Below are 20,809 nucleotides of genomic sequence, written 5' to 3' on the forward strand. Positions count from 1 at the left end.
ACACATTTTCGGCACACATCCCAATCTGACTCAGTCCCATTTGCCAGCACTTGGCCCATACCCTTGTAAACGTTCCCTATTCATATACCCATCTAGATGTTTTTTTAAATGTTGTAATTGCACCAGCCTCCACCACTTCCTTTGGCAACTCCCGGCATGCAGCACTCTCTGCGTGAAAAAAGCTACCCCTTATCGAGATTTTTAAAATCATGAAAGGTATAAATCTGCACCATCTCCCAATCCTATCACATCCTTCTATAATGTGGATTCCAAAACTGTCTACCTTATCTGCGCCTTTCATAATTGTACACATCTGAATCATGTCCCCCTTCAATCACCTCTGCTCCAAGGAGTGCAGCTCCAGTCTGTCCAATCTCTCTTTTTTAGATTTTAGATTAGACTTACAGTGTGGAAACAGGCCCTTCGGCCCAACAAGTCCACACCGACCCGCTGAAGCGCAACCCACCCATACCCCTACATTTACCCCTTACCTAACACTACGGGCAATTTAGCATGGCCAATTCACCTGACCCGCACATCTTTGGACTGTGGGAGGAAACCGGAGCACCCGGAGGAAACCCACGCAGACATGGGGAGAACGTGCAAACTCCACACAGTCAGTCGCCTGAGTCGGGAATTGAACCCGGGTCTACAGGCGCTGTGAGGCAGCAGTGCTAACCACTGTGCCACCGTGGCGCCCATCACTGAAATTCTCCAGCCCAGGCACCATCCTGTAAATCTCCTTCTGCATCCTCTCACAGTCCTATAATATGGATTCCAAAACTGCACCAAATACTCTAGATGTGGCCAAACCAACATTTACACAGTTCAAAATTATTTTCCCTGCTCTTAAACTCTACGCCTCAGCTAATATAGACAAGCAATCCCTGTGCCTTTGTAACCACTTTATCTACATTAAAGACCCATGTACACACACACACACACACACACGTCCCTCTGATCCTCTACACTGTCTGGTAACTTTCTGCCTCTGTTAAATGTATTAAAAACTAACCATTTTCCAACAGCATTCAGAAAAATTCATAATGGACTCAAAACATTAACGACATTTCTCTTTGCACAGACAAGATTTTACAAATATCCGCTACTTTCTAACATGAAATGTTATTTTGGAAGTGTTTCATTAACCAGGTTTAAGTTGCCGAGCTGTCCTGGTGGGATTTGTCCTCGTATTCCCAGAGCATGTGACCCCATCTCTCGAATACTAGTTCAGTGATGAAACTACTTTGCTCCTGATCTAGTAAAGCCAGGAGCCTCTGGCCAGGAAGTGAGGGAGTTATCGGGTGAGTGTTAGCCCGTCCTTAAATAGAGAGGACACAGACAGGCAGCAGGGACAATATGACCCAACATCCCAGGCCCATCCAAAACATGTACAAATACTGATTAATCTGTGTGGATTGACATGAAGCCCACAGATAGCATGACCACCTGATCATTCCTGATCTCTATCACGGAGATCTTAGTTGACAGCCCATGGGAAAGGCTGGACCAGCTGTTATCTGGATGAGCTGACCAAGCCCTCGAGTCCTTCGAAAAGAATAAAATCCCCAGTGGTGACGGGTTATAGACCAAGTTGCACTTGGCTCTGTGGGATTTGATTGGGCAGGACCTCTTGGAGGTGCATGTCAGTATTCTTCTGCAGGTACCATGAGCGACTCCATTAGGAAAGGCATCATCACCCTCATCTACAAGCAGAAGAGGGAGGGGACAAAAAATTAAGTGACCAATCTCACTGTTCAATGTGGCATACAAAATCCTGTCTCAGGTCATCGCTAGCCGGATTAACAATGCTGTTGGATCGGTGATCCACCCTGACCAAACCTGTGCTGTACCAGGGAGGATGATCTCTGGGAGCCCCCCGTTCTTCAAGGATACAATAACCTCCGTACAGGACAGGTGAGTGGGCGCCTGCCTCACAGACCTGGTCCAGGAGAAGGTCTTTGATAGGCTATTGCATACATCTATGTGGGACCTGCTCTCTAAAATGGGCTTTGGGGAGAGAAATCTGCAATTGGATCTGACTGCTCCATACCAACATCATTAATGCAGACTCAACCAATCAGAAAGCTTCCCGATCTGATCCGGAGTCAGGCAGGGCTGCCCACTCTCTCCTGCCTTGCTTGTGTGTCGTATAGAGCCCTTTGCGGAGTCCTTTAGGAAGGATGTGAGCCTGTGAGAGCAGACTATTCCAAGCAGCAGGTCAAAGCTTTCCTGTATGTGGAAACGTCACTGTTTTCTGCTGGGATCCGCTGTCAGTGCTCATACTGTCCAACATGTGTGAAGAGTTCCATCTGGCCTCTGGAGCCAAGGGAAATCTAGGCAAGAGGGAGGCCATCTTCTTTGGACAGATTACTGAGGAGCGCATTGCCAAGATGAGGCAGGAACTGGTCTTTCAGGAGCACCTTTCCCTCTCCATTGCAGGGAAGTCTTTCTGTTGTACATGGCACAGATCTGGCCCATTCCCAAAACTGCAGCCATTGTCTACTACATCTGGAGCTCTAAGATGGACTGTGTCTACAGGGACACCATGTACAAAGCTCTGGATAAGAGGAGGGAGAACATGCCCAACACTGCCCTCATCCTGATGGCCACCTTTCTATGTGGCTGCATCAAGCTGTGCGTAAATCCTTGGTGCACAAACACCAAGTGCCACTATGTACTGAGGTTCTACCTGTCCCTATTGTTGCGAAGGATGGGCCTGGGCTTGGTGTCACCAAATCATTGGAATGTTGCATATCACCTGTCCCTCATGGAAAAACCTTTAAAGAAAATATCCTTTGACCACACATCCATCAGGAAGTGGTCAGCACGTAGCGTCCTTGAGACCCTGCAGGAAAAAGAGGGGGTGGATACTGTCGTGTGGTTCCCTGAGCAGACTGTCAAAGTCATTTGGTAGAACACCTCATCGCCAGAACTTTCTCACAAGCCCCAAGACATCATTTGGCTGGTGGTGAGAAGGGCAATACCTTCATGCATGCCCCGAGTCTCTGTGTCACCACACACTGCCCTTGAAGGGGGTTTGAGACCGACACACATTTCCTGCTGGAATGTGCCTTCGTAAAGGAACTCTGGAGGGAGAGGCTGTGGTTCGTCCCAAGCAGCTCCGTGCTCTACGGTTCATTCCCTGGGACACACATGAAGACAAACATTGACTAAGCCTGGGGGACCATCAACTCAGTGACAGACGCTCTTTAGTCTGCATGAACCTTGTTGGTCTTCCAGAGCAAGGAGTTGGCCCTGACTGAGTGATGCAGACTGGCACATCCTGAGGTCCAGGACTACATGCTAAGCAAAGCACTAAAGCCTGGGGCAGCTGCTGTCAAAGCACAGTGAGGAAAGACCACTGTCTGAGGTCTTCCTGCTGAAGTACAATGGGGGTCCATTCAGGTATCACCTCAATGCCTCAATGTATGCAAATAGTGTCCTGCATCAGTAAAAATACCTTAGGCTTTTACAATTGCAGGGAATGGCAGATTCCAATGTTTGTTTTCCTTGATACACAGAGGCAGCACAGAACTGCTTCAGTGCCTGTTATTGTTGATAAAGATCTTCTGCTGAATAAAGGATATTTTTGCAATAAAAAGGTAAAAATAAATCCTCGCGAATAGCTTAAACTCAGTCCATCACTTGGGAGAATTTCCATCTTGGGGCATTGACAATGCTTGCAGTAAAATCAATCCCAGTATGATTTACACAGCAGTACACAATCCCCTTCTCTGCCAAGGTTTTTGATGCAAGAACCTGCAATTCTCGCTCGCCTTGTTTCTCCATGCTATTTTAATGCATTGTTTTTCTGGGACAGGCTGCTTGTTATCGTTGGGTGTTTATTTTCATCGATGCAGAGAACTGGATCAAAGCAATCTGCTCAATTTGACTGTGTTCTGAATTGCCCTGTGTTGACTGACAACGTAGTGTATTGTCCACCTATATTTTCTATTGCCCAAAAATGTCCTTCACTGTCTAATAGTGTCCCACACCACCCAAAAATGTCCTCCACTGCTGAATAGTGTTCTGCACTGCCCAAAAAAGTGCCACACTGCCGGATAGTGTTCCAAGCTACCCAAGAACGGCTCACAATGTCCGATAGTGTCTTATACTGCCTGCTTCTGTCTTACAATGACCAATAGTGTTCTCCATTGCCCAATACTGTCCTATACTGACTGAATCAGTCCTACACTGGCTCAGTAACTACCCTACTTTGCCCATTAATGTCCTCCAAAGCCTGGCATGTCCTATACTATCCAATGATATCGTCCTCTGTCTGATACCATATCCATTTTTACTGATGTCTGTAATATTTGATTAAATGGTTTTTGCCATGTCAACATTAAACTGGGAGTGGCAAACAAACATTTGCAAATATTTTAAAGCAAGTCAGCAAGATGAACTCTTCTCCCTGGGACGTTGCCAACAAATTTTCCCCGCCGTGGCCAGAGGGATGTCAACTTCAATGCTCAACAGGATGACTGAAAGGCTCAGGAATTGAGCAGGGTGTGATCCTGCTTCATGGGGCTTGACCCTCGGCCTGTGGAACGTAGAATTTGAAACACAGGCAGATCAACCATGATGGCATCAAATGACGGAGCAGGCTCAAGGGGCTGAGTGGCCCCTTTCAGCTCCTTTTTTGTATGTTTTTTATGTGGCCACTGGGGTTTTGGCTTTTTGGGTAATGCTGTATTTTTAAAAATGGGGTCAATCATACTGTTGTAGTTTGACTTTCAGAGCCCCTCCACATTCTTCCATGTTCCACAGTCTTGGGTACATGAGATACTCGAAACAGCCCAGAAAAGGATTTCAGCAAAACGGATGGATGGTACCTCGGTGGTTAGCACTGCTGCCTCACAGTGCCTGGGACCCAGGCTTGATCCTACCCCCAAGCGACTGTCTGTGTGGGGTTTGCACATTCTCCCCATGTCTGCGTGGGTTTCCTTGAGGTGCTCCGGTTTCCTCCCACAGTCCAAAGGTGTGCAGGTTAGGGTGAATTCACCATGGGAAATTGCCCATCGTGTCTAGGGATGTGCAGGTTAGGGTGGATTGGCCTTGGGAAATGGCCCATCATGTCTAGGGATGTGCAGGTTAGGGTGGATTGGCCTTGGGAAATTGCCCATAGTGTCTAGGGATGTGCAGATTAGGGTGGATTGGCCCTGGGAAATTGCCCATAGTGTCTAAGGATGTGCAGGTTAGGATGGATTTGCCTTGGGAAATTGCCCATAGTGTCTAGGGATGTGCAGGTTAGGGTGGATTGGCCTTGGGAAATTGCCCATAGTGTCTAGGGATGTGCAGGTTGGGGTGGATTGGCCTTGGGAAATTGCCCATAGTGTCTAGGGATGTGCAGGTTAGGGTGGATTGGCCTTGGGAAATTGCCCATAGTGTCTAGGGATGTGCAGATTAGGGTGGATTGGCCCTGGGAAATTGCCCATAGTGTCTAAGGATGTGCAGGTTAGGATGGATTTGCCTTGGGAAATTGCCCATAGTGTCTAGGGATGTGCAGGTTAGGGTGGATTGGCTGTGCAAGGATCTGTAGGCTAGCTGGGTAGCCGTAGGAAATGCAGGGATTGGGTGGGTCTGGTTGGAATGCTGTTCGGAGGGTTAGTGCTGAAATGATGGTCTCTTTCCACACCGTGGGGATTCTTTGAAAGTGTGTAATCAACAGGAACGGACATTAGGGGAAGTGTGATAATTGACCTTATGGGAGCGGCATAAACACAGGCAGGTGGGTAACGGTGGAGAGGATTGATGGGTAAAACACACTGTGGGTGTTAACCTGCCAGGTTCTGGGACATGAGACAAGGGTCAGGCGCCAAAGAACAGGTTGGCATTTCAGACACGATCTTGAGGGCAAAGCCACAGATGTAACCCAACTGTTTGTAACAAGACACACACAGCTCCAACCAGTGGGAAAGGCTTTTACAATCGTCACTTGGCAAAACCAAACTTCCGTTTCTGAATGGGGATGGTAGAGTCCATGCCTCTGGCACTGCTCCTTCAAAGACCCAGGATGGGGATAGAGGCTCAAACCCAACCAAATAAAAATTGAAACTGGAAGAGCTGCGGACACTGGAAATCAGAAACAAAAACAGAAATTGCTGTAAAAGCTCAGCAAGTCTGACAGCGTCTGTGGAGAGAAAGCAGCGTTAACGTTTCGGTTAAATGAGTTCTGAGGAAGGGTCACTGGTAGTGGGCAGTCAGAACCACAATGGGTGAGTATATGGCCAGGCAGAGGGATGGGCTGACACCAGAAGTATGTTGAGTTGACTGGAGAGCCAGGCTTCCCAATGAACACGAGGGGTCTGCATGTGGGTCAGCTTGTGGGTCAGACAGAACAGGATTCAGTGTCAAACTGGGACAAAGCACTAGGTAAAAATAGTGACCACAGATGCTGGAAACTAGATTCTGGGTCAGAGTGGTGCTGGAAAAGCACAGCAGTTCAGGCAGCATCCAAGGAGCAGGAAAATTGACATTTCGAGCAAAAGCCCTTCATCAGGAATACAGGCAGAGTGCCTGCAGGATGGAGAGAAAAATGAGAGGCGGGTGGGGGTGGGGAGAAAGTAGCAAAGAGTACAGTAGGCGAATGGGGGAGGGGATGAAGGTGATAGGTCAGAGAGGGGGGTGGGGGAGGGTAGCAAAGAGTACAGTAGGTGAATGAGGGTGGGGATGAAGGTGATTTGTCAGAGAAGAGGGTGGGGGAGGGTAGCAAAGAGTACAATGGGTGAATGAGGGTGGGAATGAAGGTGATAGGTCAGAGAGGAGGGTGGGGGAGGGTAGCAAAGAGTACAATGGGTGAATGGGGGTGGGGATGAAGGTGATAGGTCAGAGAGGAGGGTGGAGTGGATAGGTAGAAAGGACAATAGGCAGGTAGGACAAATCATGGGGACAGGTGACAAAGCACAAGAGATTGCAAGTACTTGCCATCCTTTGCCCTCAGAGGACTTTCAGAGGGTCTGCTCACACTGGAAGATGGTGCCAAGTGGTACTCCAAAGGGAACAATACTGGGACTGCCACCATTCATTATTTACATCTTTGTTCCCGGCAGCTGCCATTCCACAGCTGAATGTGACTGAGTGCAGCATTAAGGAGCCCTGGAAAAACTGGAATCATTGGGTATCAGGGGCAAACTCTCCGGTGGTTAGAGTCATACCTGTCGCATAGGAAGATGGTTGTGGCTGTTGGAGGTCAGTCATCTCAGCTCCACCACACCTCTGCAGGAGTCCCTCAGGGTAGTATCCTAGGCCCAACAATCTTCAGCTGCTTCATCAATGACCTTCCCTCCATCATAAGGTCAGAATTGGGGATGTTCACTGATGATCACACAATGTTCAGCACCATTTGCTACTGCTCAGATACTGAAGCAGTCTGTGTCCAAATGCAGCAAGTTCTGAACAATATCCAGGCTTGACAAGTAACATCCACACCACATAAATGCCAGGCAATGCCATGTCCAACAATAGAATCTGACCATAGTCCCTTGACCACAATCCACTTCATTGGCACCACATCCACAAACATCCACTGTCTCCAACACTGATGCTCAATAGCAGCAGTGTGTACCATCCACAAGATGCACTGCAGAAATTCACAACAGCTCCTTAGACAACACCTTCCAAGTTTGCAACCATTTCCATCCAGAAGGACAAGAGCAGCAGACACATGGGAACACCTCCCCTTGCAAGTTCCCTCCAGACCACTCACCATCCTGACTTGGGAATATATCACTGTTCCTCCACTGACACTGAGTCAAAATCCTGGAATTCCTTCCCTCAGGCCATTGTGGGTCAACATAAAGCACCTGGTCTGCAGTGACTTAAGGACATGGTGAAAGCAGCAAGCAGTATTTGCCTTAATAGAGAGCCCGTTGATTGAATGTGAGCAGTAAGGTTCACATGGACAGGAAGGAGAGAGGTCCATCCAGAGTGAGACACAGCCTGAGTGAGTATACAGGGCGAACCCCTGATCTGTGGGTCCGGTTTCCGCGGTTTCAGTTACCTGCAGTTTACTGCTGCTGGAACATATTGTCAGGAACATTCCAGAACTAGGGACCAGGAGGCTGCCGGGATGGTATGCTTCCCATTTGAATGAATCCTATCTGCAGTTTCGAGCTTCTGCAGTAGGTCCTGGAACATATTCCCCAGGCGGGGTACGGAGGGGACTACTGTAATGTTCTGGGAATTTGGAGGCAGTGTGGGAATTCGGTGCCAAGGGTATGAGGTGCTTTTTGCTTACGTTTTTGGTTCATAGTTTGTAAAGTCTTTTTACAAGATAAACTGGAGGCCAGAATCAAGGCCCCAGTGCAGGAAAACTATAAACTCATTGGTTGGTAATAGCTACTAATTTGCAGATTGAGGATAAATAGGGAAATATTCACAGACCACAAACTAAAAGACCAGTAGTAATTTCTTAAAAATCAAATTTAGAACTAAATAAATAAAACTGAGCTGCTGGACCAGGTGATGTGTTGTAACTGCATGCTGTAGGAGCTGGTAGACACCATGGTGGGTGATAGTGACCACATCTGTAGCAACTATCAGTTCCTTGAGGAACCCTGGCTCAGAGTTGACGAGCTGGAGTCTGAGCTTCAAACATTGCGACACATCAGGGAGGGGGAGAGTTACCTGGACACTGTGTTTCAGGAGGCAGTCACACCGCTTAGATTAACAGCATTGAATCCGGTCAGTGGGCAGGGACAGGAGATTGTGACGACATGCGAGGCACATAGAGGGATCCAGGAGATATTGCTGAAGCAGCCTCAGCCCTGGGCTTGACGAGCAGGTTTGACATTCTTGTCCCCTGTGTGGATAAGAGTGGGGACTGTAGAAAGGACGAGCAAACTGTCCACAGCACTGTGGTACAGCGAGCCCTTTAATAAAGGAGAGAAAAGAGAAACACAGTTGTAACTTGGGATAGTACAGCCAGGGGAATAGACTCTGTTGTCTGTGGCCAGGATCAAGAGTCCTGAAGGTTGCATTGCCCATCTGGTACCTGGGTTCTGAATATCTAAGCAGGGACATTGGAGTTGGAGGGGAAAAGTCCAGTCAATGTGGCCCATATAGGTACCAGCGATATCGGGAGAAAGAGGAAAGAGATTCTTCTCGGGGAAACTGAGCAATTAGGGGTTAAATAACGAAAAATGAGAAAGCAAAACCAAAAAGGCAATAAATGCTTGATTGCTACCTGAGCCACAAGCTAATTGGCACAGGGTCAACAAGATTAAAGAGATAAGCTCAAAGATTGATGTTGGAGAAATAGGTCTGAATTAAAACATAGAATATTACAACACAGTACAGGCCCTTTGGCCTTCGATGTTGCGCAGAGCTGTGGAACCAATCTGAAGCCTATCTATGCTACGTTCTTCCATTTTCATCCATATGTTTATCTAATCACCATTTAAATGCCCTTAAAGTTGACAAGTCCACTACTGTTACAGGCAGTATGCCCCTGCTTAGTTTCTCTGAGTAAAGAAACTACCTCTGACATCTGTCCTATATCTATCACCCGTCAATTTATACCGATGTTCCCTCGTGCTAGCCATCACCAGCCGAGGGAAAAAATTCACGGGACATTGGCACCGGCACTGGGGAAGGTGAGAACTGTTCCATAGGGAAGGGCTTCAGCTGAATCTTGTTGGGACCCCAGTGCCAGCAAATTGCATAAACTAGGGCCGTGGATAAGGGTTTAAATAAATATTGGTGGTGGAAGGTGTCAATGGCATTGGAAAACTATGGGAAAAAGTTAAAGGAGGGGATGGGCTCAGCAGAGGTTATGGAAGTTTCTAGAACAAGGAATAGGATAGAGAGTATGGGAAAGGGTTCAGAATCTAACTTCAGGCACAGCAGGTAAGGGGACAACTATGAGAAGGGGAAAGTGAGGACTGCAGATACTGGAGATCAGAGTCAAAACGTGTGGTACTGGAAAAGCACAGCTGGTCAGGCAGCATCCAAGGAGCAGGAGAGTCTATGTTTCGAGCGTAAGCGCTTCATCAGGAATGTGATGAAGGGCTTATGCTCGAAAGGTTGACTCTCCTGCTCCTCGGATGCTGCCTGACTGGCTGTGCTTTTCCAGCACCACACGTTTTAACGATGAGGAGGGGGGGGTCAGTCAATGCAGTACTGAAGGTGTTGTATTTAAAGACACGCAGTTTGTGACACAAGGGAAATGAGTTTGTAGCACAGATTTAATTTGGCGGGTACAATGTTGTGGGTTTCACATAAATGTGACTGCAAAGGGGAACTAATTATCCAAGGATACACATCCTCGCAAAAGGACAGGCAGATGGGCTGATTGAAGTGACAGATGGAATACAATGTGGGAAGGTGTGAGGTTATGCACTTTGGCAGGAAGAATAGAGGCATAAACTATTTTCTAAACAGGGAAAGGCTTTAGAAATCAGAAGCACAAGGAGACTTGGGAATCCTAGTTCAGGATCCTCTTCAGGTTAACGTGCAGGTTCAGTTGACAGTTAGGAAAGCAAATGCAATTATAGCATTCATTTCAACAGGGCTAGAATACATGAGCAGGGATGTACTGCTGAGGCTGTGTAAGGCTCTGGTCAGACCATGTTTGGAATATTGTGAGCAGTTTTGGGCCCTGTATCTAAGGAAGGATGTGCTGCTGTGGGAGCGTGTCCAGATGAGGATTACAAGAATGAGATTGGAGGTAAGAGGCTTGTCATATGAGGAGCGGTTGGGAAATCTGGGTTTGTACTAAATGGAGTTTAGAAGGATGAGGGGGGGATCTGGTTTAAACTTACAGAATACTGAGAGGTCTGGGTAGAGTGGACATGGAGAACATGTCTCCACTAGTAGGAGAGACTGGGACCAGAGGGCACTGTCTCAGAGTGAAGGGATTATATTTAAGACAGAGATAGAGTCATAGAGATATACAAAATGGAAACAGACCATTTGGTCCAACAAGTCCACGCTGACTAATTTAATCCAGTCCCATTTGCTAGTATTTGGCCCATATCCCTAAAAACATTTTCTATTCACATACCCATCCCAATACCTTTTAAATGCTGTAATTGTACCAGCCTCCACCACTTCCTCTGGCAGCTCATTCCATACACACACCAACCTTTGTTTGAAAGAGGTGCCCCTTATGTCCCTTTTAAATTTTTTCCCTCTCACCCTTAACTTATGCACTCTAGTTTTGGCCTCTCCTACCCCAGGGAAAAGACCTTGGCTATTTATCCTATCCGTGCCCCTCATACTTTTATAAACCTCCATCAGGTCCCCCCTCAGCCTCTGACACTCCAGGGAAAACAGCTCCAACCTATTCAGCCTCTCCCTGTGGCTCAAACTCTCCAACCCTGGCAACATCCCCATAAATCTTTTAAGTTTCACAACGAATTCCAATAGGAAGGAGGCCAGAATTACATGCAGTATTCCAAAAGTGGCCTAACCAATATGGCAACATGACCTCCCAACTCATATAGATTAGATTACTTACAGTGTGGAAACAGGCCCTTCGGCCCAACAAGTCCACACCAACCTGCCACCCACCCACAACCCTACATATACCCCTTACCTAACACTACAGACAATTTAGTATGGCCAATTCACCTGACCCGCACATCTTTGGACTGTGGGAGGAAACCGGAGCACCCGGAGGAAACCCACGCAGACACGGGGAGTACGTGCAAACTCCACACAGTCAGTCGCCTGAGGCGGGAATTGAACCCTGGTCTCTGGCGCTGTGAGGCAGCAGTGCTAACCACTGTGCCACCGTGCCGCCCACAAATACTTAATGCACTGAACATTAAAGGCAAGCATACTAAATACTTGATTAGTAAGGGGTTTAGGGTTATGTGGAGGAGGCAGTAGAATGGGGTCGAGAAACATATTAAATGGTGGAACAGACTTGGGAAACTGAATGGCCTAATTATGTTGCTATATCTTATAGTGTTAATTGTCAGAGTATCCCAAAACTGGAGCCTGTAACAATTGACTTAGCTGAAAATTAGTTTGATTGCAAAAACTAATTAATTTAAAAAATTGATGTAAAGAAAAACATTGAAAAGAGACATAGAAATATGTAAAATTTTAAAAAGGTTTAAACTTTGAGGGATGCTTGATACTTGGCATCAGAGCAGTTAACTCCCACTCAATGATGTAAGTCACTCCAGTGGTATTGTCCGATGGAATGATCACGTTGGCCTTTTCCACAATGTGGCAGGTTGGTTCTTGTACAATTGGTTTCACAACACCATGATAAACAAGGATTGGCTTCCCTGATGAAGGGCTCTGGCCCGAAACGTCGAATCTCCTGTTCCTTGGATGCTGCCTAACCCGCTGTGCTTTAACCAGCAACACATTTTCAGCAAGGATTGGCTTCCCCTCAGTTTATAATTCACACCCTATGTTCCAGAAAGCAAAGTCTGATTCTGAATGAATGAAGTGGGCCAAATAATTACCAAAAAGAGCTCTTCAGAAAATCTTCAGAATTGCTGCATTGTAGAGTTGGGCCATTCAGACCTTCCCAGCAAGGATTTCACTCAGCGTCAGTCTACTGCAGAACCTTGACATCATCTCTTCTCAAATAACTTTCCAATTCCCTTTCGAACTTTTGATTCAACCTGCCTCTTTCAAGCTGCGTATACCACAACTCGACTACTTGCAACGTGCAACGGTTGATCTTATATTATATTGCATTTTTCACTAATTGTTTTAAATCTATGTCTTCTCCTCCTTGATCCAATGTAAGTGAAAGCATAGCAAATAGGACAGTGCAGCACTCTCTAAACACTAACCCTTCGACAGTGCGACACTCTCCCAGCACTGACCCTCTGACAGTGCGACACTCCCCCAGCACTGACCCTCTGACAGTGCGACACTCCCCCAGCACTGACCCTCTGACAGTGCGGCACTCCCCCAGCACTGACCCTCTGACAGTGCGGCACTCCCCCAGCACTGACCCTCTGACAGTGCGGCACTCCCCCAGCACTGACCCTCTGACAGTGCGGCACTCCCCCAGCACTGACCCTCCAATAGTGCGGTACACCCCAGCACTGACCCTCCAACAGTGTGGCCACTCCCTCAGCACTGACCTTCCGACAATGCGGTGCTCTCTCAACACCTACCCTCCGTCAGTGCCGCTCCCTTAGCAGTGACCCTCTGACAATGCGGCACTCCCTCAGCACTGACCCTCTGACAGTGCGACACTCCCTCAGCATTGACCTTCCGACAGTGCAGCACTCCCTCAGTACTGGCCCTTCGACAGTGCGGCACTCCCTCAGCACTGATCTTCTGACAGTGCAGCTCTCCCTCAGTACTGACCCTCCAACAATGCGACACTCCCTCAGTACTGACCCTTCAACAATGCGGCATTCCCTCAGCACTGATCTTCTGACAATGCAGCTCTCCCTCAGCACTGATCCTCTGACAGTGCAGCTCTCCCTCAGCACTGATCCTCTGACAGTGCGGCACTCCCTCAGTACTGACCCTCCAACAATGCGGCACTCCCTCAGCACTGATCCTCTGACAGTGCAGCACTCCCTCAGTACTGACCCTCTGACAGTGCAGCACTCCCCCAGTACTGACCCTCTGACAGTGCGACACTCCCCTAGTACTGACCCTCTGACAGTGCGGCACTCCCCCAGCACTGACCCTTTGACAGTGCGGCACTCCCCCAGCACTGACCCTCTGACAGTGCGGCACTCCCCCAGCACTGACCCTCTGACAGTGCGGCACTCCCCCAGCACTGACCCTTTGACAGTGCGGCACTCCCCCAGCACTGACCCTCTGACAGTGCGGCACTCCCCCAGCACTGACCCTCTGACAGTGCGGCACTCCCCCAGCACTGACCATCTGACAGTGCGGCACTCCCCCAGCACTGACCCTCTGACAGTGCGGCACTCCCTCAGCACTGACCCTCTGACAGTGCGACACTCCCTCAGCATTGACCTTCCAACAGTGCAGAACTCCCTCAGTACTGGCCCTTCGACAGTGCGGCACTCCCTCAGCACTGATCCGCTGACAGTGCAGCTCTCCCTCAGCACTGATCTTCTGACAGTGCAGCTCTCCCTCAGTACTGACCCTCCAACAATGCGACACTCCCTCAGTACTGACCCTTTAACAATGCGGCACTCCCTCAGCACTGATCCTCTGATAATGCAGCACCCCCTCAGTACTGACCCTCTGACAGTGCGACACTCCCCCAGCACTGACCTTTTGACAGTGCAGCACTCCCCCAGCACTGACCCTTTGACAGTGCGGCACTCCCCCAGCACTGACCCTCTGACAGTGCGGCATTCCCCCAGCACTGACCCTCTGACAGTGCGGCACTCCCCCAGCACTGACCCTCTGACAGTGCGGCACTCCTCCAGCACTGACCCTCCAATAGTGCGGTACACCCCAGCACTGACCCTCCGACAATGCAATGCTGTCTCAACACCTACCCTCCGTCAGTGCCGCTCCCTTAGCAGTGACCCTCTGACAGTGCGGCACTCCCTCAGCACTGACCCTCTGACAGTGCGGCACTCCCTCAGCACTGACCCTCTGACAGTGTGACACTCCCTCAGCATTGACCTTCCGACAGTGCAGCACTCCCTCAGTACTGGCCCTTCAACAGTGCGGCACTCCCTCAGCACTGATCCTCTGACAGTGCAGCTCTCCCTCAGCACTGATCCTCTGACAGTGCAGCTCTCCCTCAGTATTGACCCTCCAACAATGCGGCACTCCCTCAGTACTGACCCTCCAACAATGCGGCACTCCCCCAGCACTGACCATCTGACAGTGCAGCACTCCCTCAGCACTGACCCTCCAACAGTGCAGCGCTCCCTCAGCACTGACCCTCCGACGGCTCATTTTGGACATGACCTATTAACTAGCTGGCATAGGTGCTGATTATTACTGGCATCATCACAAATCACATTCATAGCTTGCAGGGCCCAGTACATAAATGACTTTAAGATGAACTGAGAAATTTATTTGTCCACTTGGGTTGTGACGCATGTTTAGCCAATAGTAGTGAACATTTCTAAGGGGCAATGTGGGTGTTAACTGGGTGAGGCACTTACCTATTCATCGAGGGATGATCTGTTCATAAAAATATCTCTGCATTCTGCATAAAGTGCCCTGGAGCTGCCTCACATTAACAATTAAATACACTTTAACCTTGCACTGACTGAACTCAACCTGCACAGATCTCACTCAGAGTGGAACAGTCAGAAACTTGCATTCGGAAAGTACTTTGCACATTCTTAGAAGGTCTGAATGAACTTTGCTTATCACTCTGGAGGCAAACATGTCCACCAATTCTCACACAGCAAGATCCCACAGTGACGACCTGAGTCTACCTGCAAATTGCTTGATCCATTACCACAACAGTTTGCAGATGTTAACTCGAAGCGTTAACTCTGTTTCTCTCTCCACGGATGCTGGCAGACCTGCTGAGTTTCTCCAATGTTTTGCGTTTATGCTTCAGATTTCCAACATCCCCAGGATTTTACCCCTGACCGTTACAATCTTTCTCCGTTTGAAGTTTGTTTGCAGCATCTGCACTTCGTTGGAAGGCTGCACACACTGTACGGAACTGAGCAGGGCTGGGGGACATCACATCCCGAAGATGGAAGCCTGGAGGGGTGTGTGTGTGTGTGTGTGTGTGTGTGTGTGGTCTGACCTTTCAACTCAAAATCGTGCAGACTTGATGGGTTTGATGCATGATCAATTCTGGGAGGTCTACATTTTCTGAAGAGTCAGCCCAGGGTCTAATTCGCCATGTTGGGGAGATTGGTTTTGGAGTGAGGGGTATGGAGGAGGGGGTGGGGGTTGATGGTAGACATGTTAATGTTGGCCAGAACACTAGGAAGAAGCATTGAACCAAGACAAATAGGAGTGAGCCAGCTGAGCCCACTCCGCTATTCAGTGTGATCATGGCTGACCATCCAACCCATTTTGTTTTCTTCCTGTACCTTTTGATCCAAAGAACCATGTCCAATTCCTTCATGAACATTTTGGCTGCAGTCTACTCCCACCACAACACTGACCGCTGGTCATTCGCTCTTTTACTTGTCATGCACTCATGGACTAGAGGCATTCTCACAGCCATGTGAGAGGTCAGACAGAGACACAGTTCAGTGTCTCATCTGAAAAACAGTGTCTCTGACAATGCAGCACACCCTCAGCTCTGCACTGCATCCTAGAAACATACCATTGAAGACTGGAGCAGGAGAAGGTCATTTAACTCTTTAGGCGTGGTCCATCATTCAATATGATCATGGCTGATTGAGCTAATATCATAATCTCTGCCCCCAAATCCTTTGATCCTTTTTGTCACAAGGGCTATATCTACCTCCTTCTTGAAAGCACATAACATTCTGGCCTCAGCCACTTCCTGAGGCAGAGAATTCCTCAGATTCCCCACTTTCTGAGTGAGGACATTTCTCCTCATCTCAGTCCTAAAAGGTTCACACCTTATCCTTAACATATGACCCCTTGTTCTGAGCTGCCCCACCATTGGGAACATCGAACCTGAATCTACTCCTGTTAGAATTTTATAGGTTTCTATGAAAAACCCCTCATTTCTCTTAACTCCAGTGAATACAAACCTAGCTAAATCAATCTCATCTCAGACGCTAACCCTTCCATCCCATGAATCAATGTGGGAAACCTTTGCTGTTTCCCTTTAAAGTAAGAATATCCTTCCTCAGATAAGGAGACCAAAACTGCACACAGTGTTCCAGGTATGGCCTCACCATGGTCCTGTATAATTGCAACAAAACAACCCTGTTCCTGGATTCAAATCCTCTCACAATGAAGACCACTATCCAGTTTGATGTCTTTACTGTTTACTGCACTTGCAATGTTTATTTACAGCAAATGCTGCACAAGGACACCCAGGTCTCACTGAACATCCCCCCCCTCCCCACCCCACCAACCCCTCTCAATGTACGATCAGTTAGATCATAATCTGCCTTCATGTTTTCGCTATCGAAGTGGATAACTTAATACTTATCCACATTATTCTGCATCTGCCATGCATTAGCCCACTCAGTCAGCTTGTCCAAATAAGACTGTGACATCTCTGCATCATCCTCACAGCTCACCCTTCTACCCAGCTTTGTGTCATCTGCATATTTGGAGATATTGTATTTAGTTCCCTCACCTAAATCATTAATATACATTGTGAATATCTGGGGTCCTATCCACCTCCAACCCATGCACTTTAACTTTACACACTAATCTCTTACATGAGACTTTGTTAAAACCTTTTGAAAGTTCAAATAAACCACATCTACTGCACTCCCCCCACCCCACCCCGGATCATATATATTAGTTATAGACTCAAAGAATTCATGTAGATTTGTCAAGCACAATTGTCAACATAAAAACATAGAAACAGAGTTAGATATTAACATTCTATTAGCTTTTTAAAAGCTTTTTTGTACTTATCCGCCAGTGTTTAGACATTTCTTCCTCTTCCTAGCACTGTACAATTCAAAATGTAGATTGCATTATCTTTCTTAGTTTGAAGTGAATGACCCACCAAATGCTCCAAGGGAGGTGATGATGGTCTAGTGGCATTATCGATGGACTGTTAACCCAGAGACCCAGGTAATGTTTTGGGGACCTAGGTTTGAATCCTGCCACAGCAGATGGTGGAATATGAATCCGATAGCAATCTAGAATTAAGAGTCTAATAATGTTAAAAATCACACAACACCAGGTTATAGTCCAACAGGTTTATTTGGAAGCACTAGCTTTTGGAGCGCTGCTCCTTCATCAGGTGGCTGTGGAGTATAAGATCGTTAGACTCAGAATTTATAGAAAAATAAATTCTGCTTCTCACAATCTTACACTCCACAACCACCTGATGAAGGAGCGGCGCTCCGAAAGCTAATGCTTCCAAATAAACCTGTTGGACTATAACCTGGTGTTGTGTGATTTTTAACATTGTACATCCCAGTCCAACGCCGGGACCTTCAAATTGAGTCTAATAATGACCATGAAATTATTGTTAGGGGAAAAACCCACCTCGTTCCCCTTTGAGAAAGGAAACTGCCATCTATACCTGGTCTGGCCTATGTGTGACCCCAGACCCCCATAGTATTATGTTTGTCTCTTAAACTGCCCTCTGGACAAATAAGGATGAGTAATAGATGCTGGCCTAGCCAGCAATGCCCTCATCCTGAGAATGATTTAACTGATTTCTGTGATTTAACTGATCAGTACCCCTTTGCAACTTCCAGGTGAAATCTCCATTTCTTCCCGTGCCACTACACTGTGTTTCAGAAAGCAATAGAAAATTAATTCTCTGCTCTGTCATATCTGAGCCATTTCCTGGAATGATAATGACTTCATTCAGGATGTCAGACAGCAGAGGTCTAGAAGAATGATTCACCATGTCCTGTTTGTTTGGCACGTTGTATTGTTCCCACTCCCATTTGCAAATAAACCAGAAACACAAAGCCCTGAGTAAATATCGTCCCTGCTGAAAATGTGTTGCTGGAAAAGCGCAGCAGGTCAGGCAGCATCCAAGGAACAGGAGAGTCGACGTTTCGGGCATGAGCCCTTCTTCAGGAATGGGCTCATGCCCGAAACGTCGACTCTCCTGCTCCTTGGATGCTGCCTGACCTGCTGCGCTTTTCCAGCAACACATTTTCAGCTCTGATCTCCAGCATCTGCAATCCTCACTTTCTCCTAAATATGATCCCTCCTCATATCAGTTTGAGTGTCTCAAAGCGCAAACTATCAGAAAAGGAATATGACACAGGTTCGTTAGAGTGCAGAAGGAGGCCATTTGGCCCATCATATCTGAGTATTCCAACCGAGTACCAATTGCCACATATCTGCATTATTCCTATTTAACTATTTATCCAAAGGCCTCAGTTGAACCTGCCTCCACCCCACTTCCAGGCAATGTATTCCAAACCTCGGCCACTCATTGGGTGAAAAAGAATTTACTTGCTTCACATTTTTTTGACAACTGTGTCCTTTGGTTCTCTATTCTTTTACAAGTGGGACCAGTTCCTCCCTATTTACACTGTACAGATCACATCATGATTTTCAACCCCACAACCTCCTCCCCTCGGAGTAAAACAGTCCCACATTCTCCAGCCTATCCCCAACAATGATGTTTCACATCACATTCTCTTCTGCCCTCTCTCCAATGCATTTACAAACTTCCTAAAGTGTACACAATACTCTAACTGAGGCCTAACCAACATCTTATACAAATTCACCATAACCTTCCTGCTCTTGTACTGTACGCCCATGTCAGTCAAGTCAAGAATACAAAGAACCATTTACGATGTTAAGGGGAGACGAATGCCTTGTGGTAACTCCACTAGACTATTAATGCAGAGACCCTAGTATTGATCTTGTCATGGGATCAAGAGTTTCTTGAGGAATTGATATAGGTATGCAGAATTATTGATATAGATATAGAACCCTTATGGTATGGAAACAGGCCCTTCGGCCCAACAAGTCCACACCGACCCTCCAAAGAGCAACCCACCCAGACCCATTCCCCTACATCTACCCCAGACTAATACACCTAACCTACACATCCCTGAACAGTATGGGCAATTTAGCATGGCCAATTTACCTAACCTGCACATCTTTGGATTGTGGGAGAAAACCAGAGCAAACTCACACAGACATGGGTAGAATATGCAAACTGCACACAGACAGCTGTGCAATACTTTGCACAGAGAGTGGTGGGCATCTGGAACACGTTACCAGCAGAACGTACAAGAGACAGGCATGGTAGATTCATTTAATGATGTGTCTGGTTAGATGCATGCGTAGGTGGGGAGCAGAGGGATACAGACGCTTAGGAATCGGGCGACAGGTTTAGACAGTAGATTTGGATCGGCTCAGGCTTGGAAGACCGAAGAGTCTGTTCCTGAGCTGTCAATTTTCTTTGTTCTTTGTCCTTGTTCTAGGTTCGATTCCCAAGGTGGGAATCGAACCTAGGTCGCTGGTGCTGTGTGGCAACAGTGCTAACCACTGAGCGACCGTGCTGCCCCAAACCAATGAATCTGAGATCAGTTGTCAGGAATAACCTATCTAGTTCACTAATGTCCTTCAGGGAAGTAAGTTTGCAATCCTTACCTGGCCTGGTGTACATGTGACTCCAGACCCACAGCAATGGGGTTGATTCTTAACTACCATCTAGGCAATTAGGGATGGGCGATAAATGCTGGACTAGCCAGCAACGCCCTCATTCTGCAAATGATTTTTTTAAAAAAGCCCCAAAGCTTCCACTTACGTTTGAGGTGTAGATACTGCTGTAATAATACAAAGGCTTCACCATTAGCACAGAAACTCCCACAGACAGGTTAGTCCTGTTACTGTTTCTGTGATATCGAATGGGAGATTAATATTGGTCAGAACTCCCCTGTTCTCCTTCAAACAGTGTGAGGTCTTTTATATCCACCTGAGAGGGATAGGCATCGAGTTTCACATCTCCACCTAAGTTCCATTAATACTAGATTTGCTTCAGGAGAGCTAGAGATTATGTGCGAAAGTGATTAAACTGGGAGTATTCACACAGATGAGTTCCGAATTCATCAAAATCACAGTAAAGCAACATCATGCACACTCCCATATAGGTACACACAGAAACCACCACTAACACACATTCACTAAAATACTGACTTGCACACATGTACAAATGAACACACTCACCCAAACATATACACAATAACATACACGTACACACTAACGCACATACAAACATGTATACACTAACACACACATCTACACCAACACACACACATGTACACACTAACACACACAAATACACTACCACACACACAAATGTTCACACACTAACACACACACACGTACA

The 20,809-nt window shown here is 47.3% G+C and overlaps 1 protein-coding gene across 1 annotated transcript in view; it reads right to left on the reverse strand.

Annotated features, from left to right (window-relative positions):
* The window catches only part of LOC132831520 (achaete-scute homolog 1-like), a 44,387-nt gene that overhangs the window by 10,445 nt on the left and 13,133 nt on the right, over positions 1 to 20,809 (reverse strand). The window lies entirely within an intron of this gene.

Source organism: Hemiscyllium ocellatum, chromosome 33 (genome assembly GCF_020745735.1).
Source record: "Hemiscyllium ocellatum isolate sHemOce1 chromosome 33, sHemOce1.pat.X.cur, whole genome shotgun sequence".
NCBI lineage: Eukaryota > Metazoa > Chordata > Chondrichthyes > Orectolobiformes > Hemiscylliidae > Hemiscyllium > Hemiscyllium ocellatum.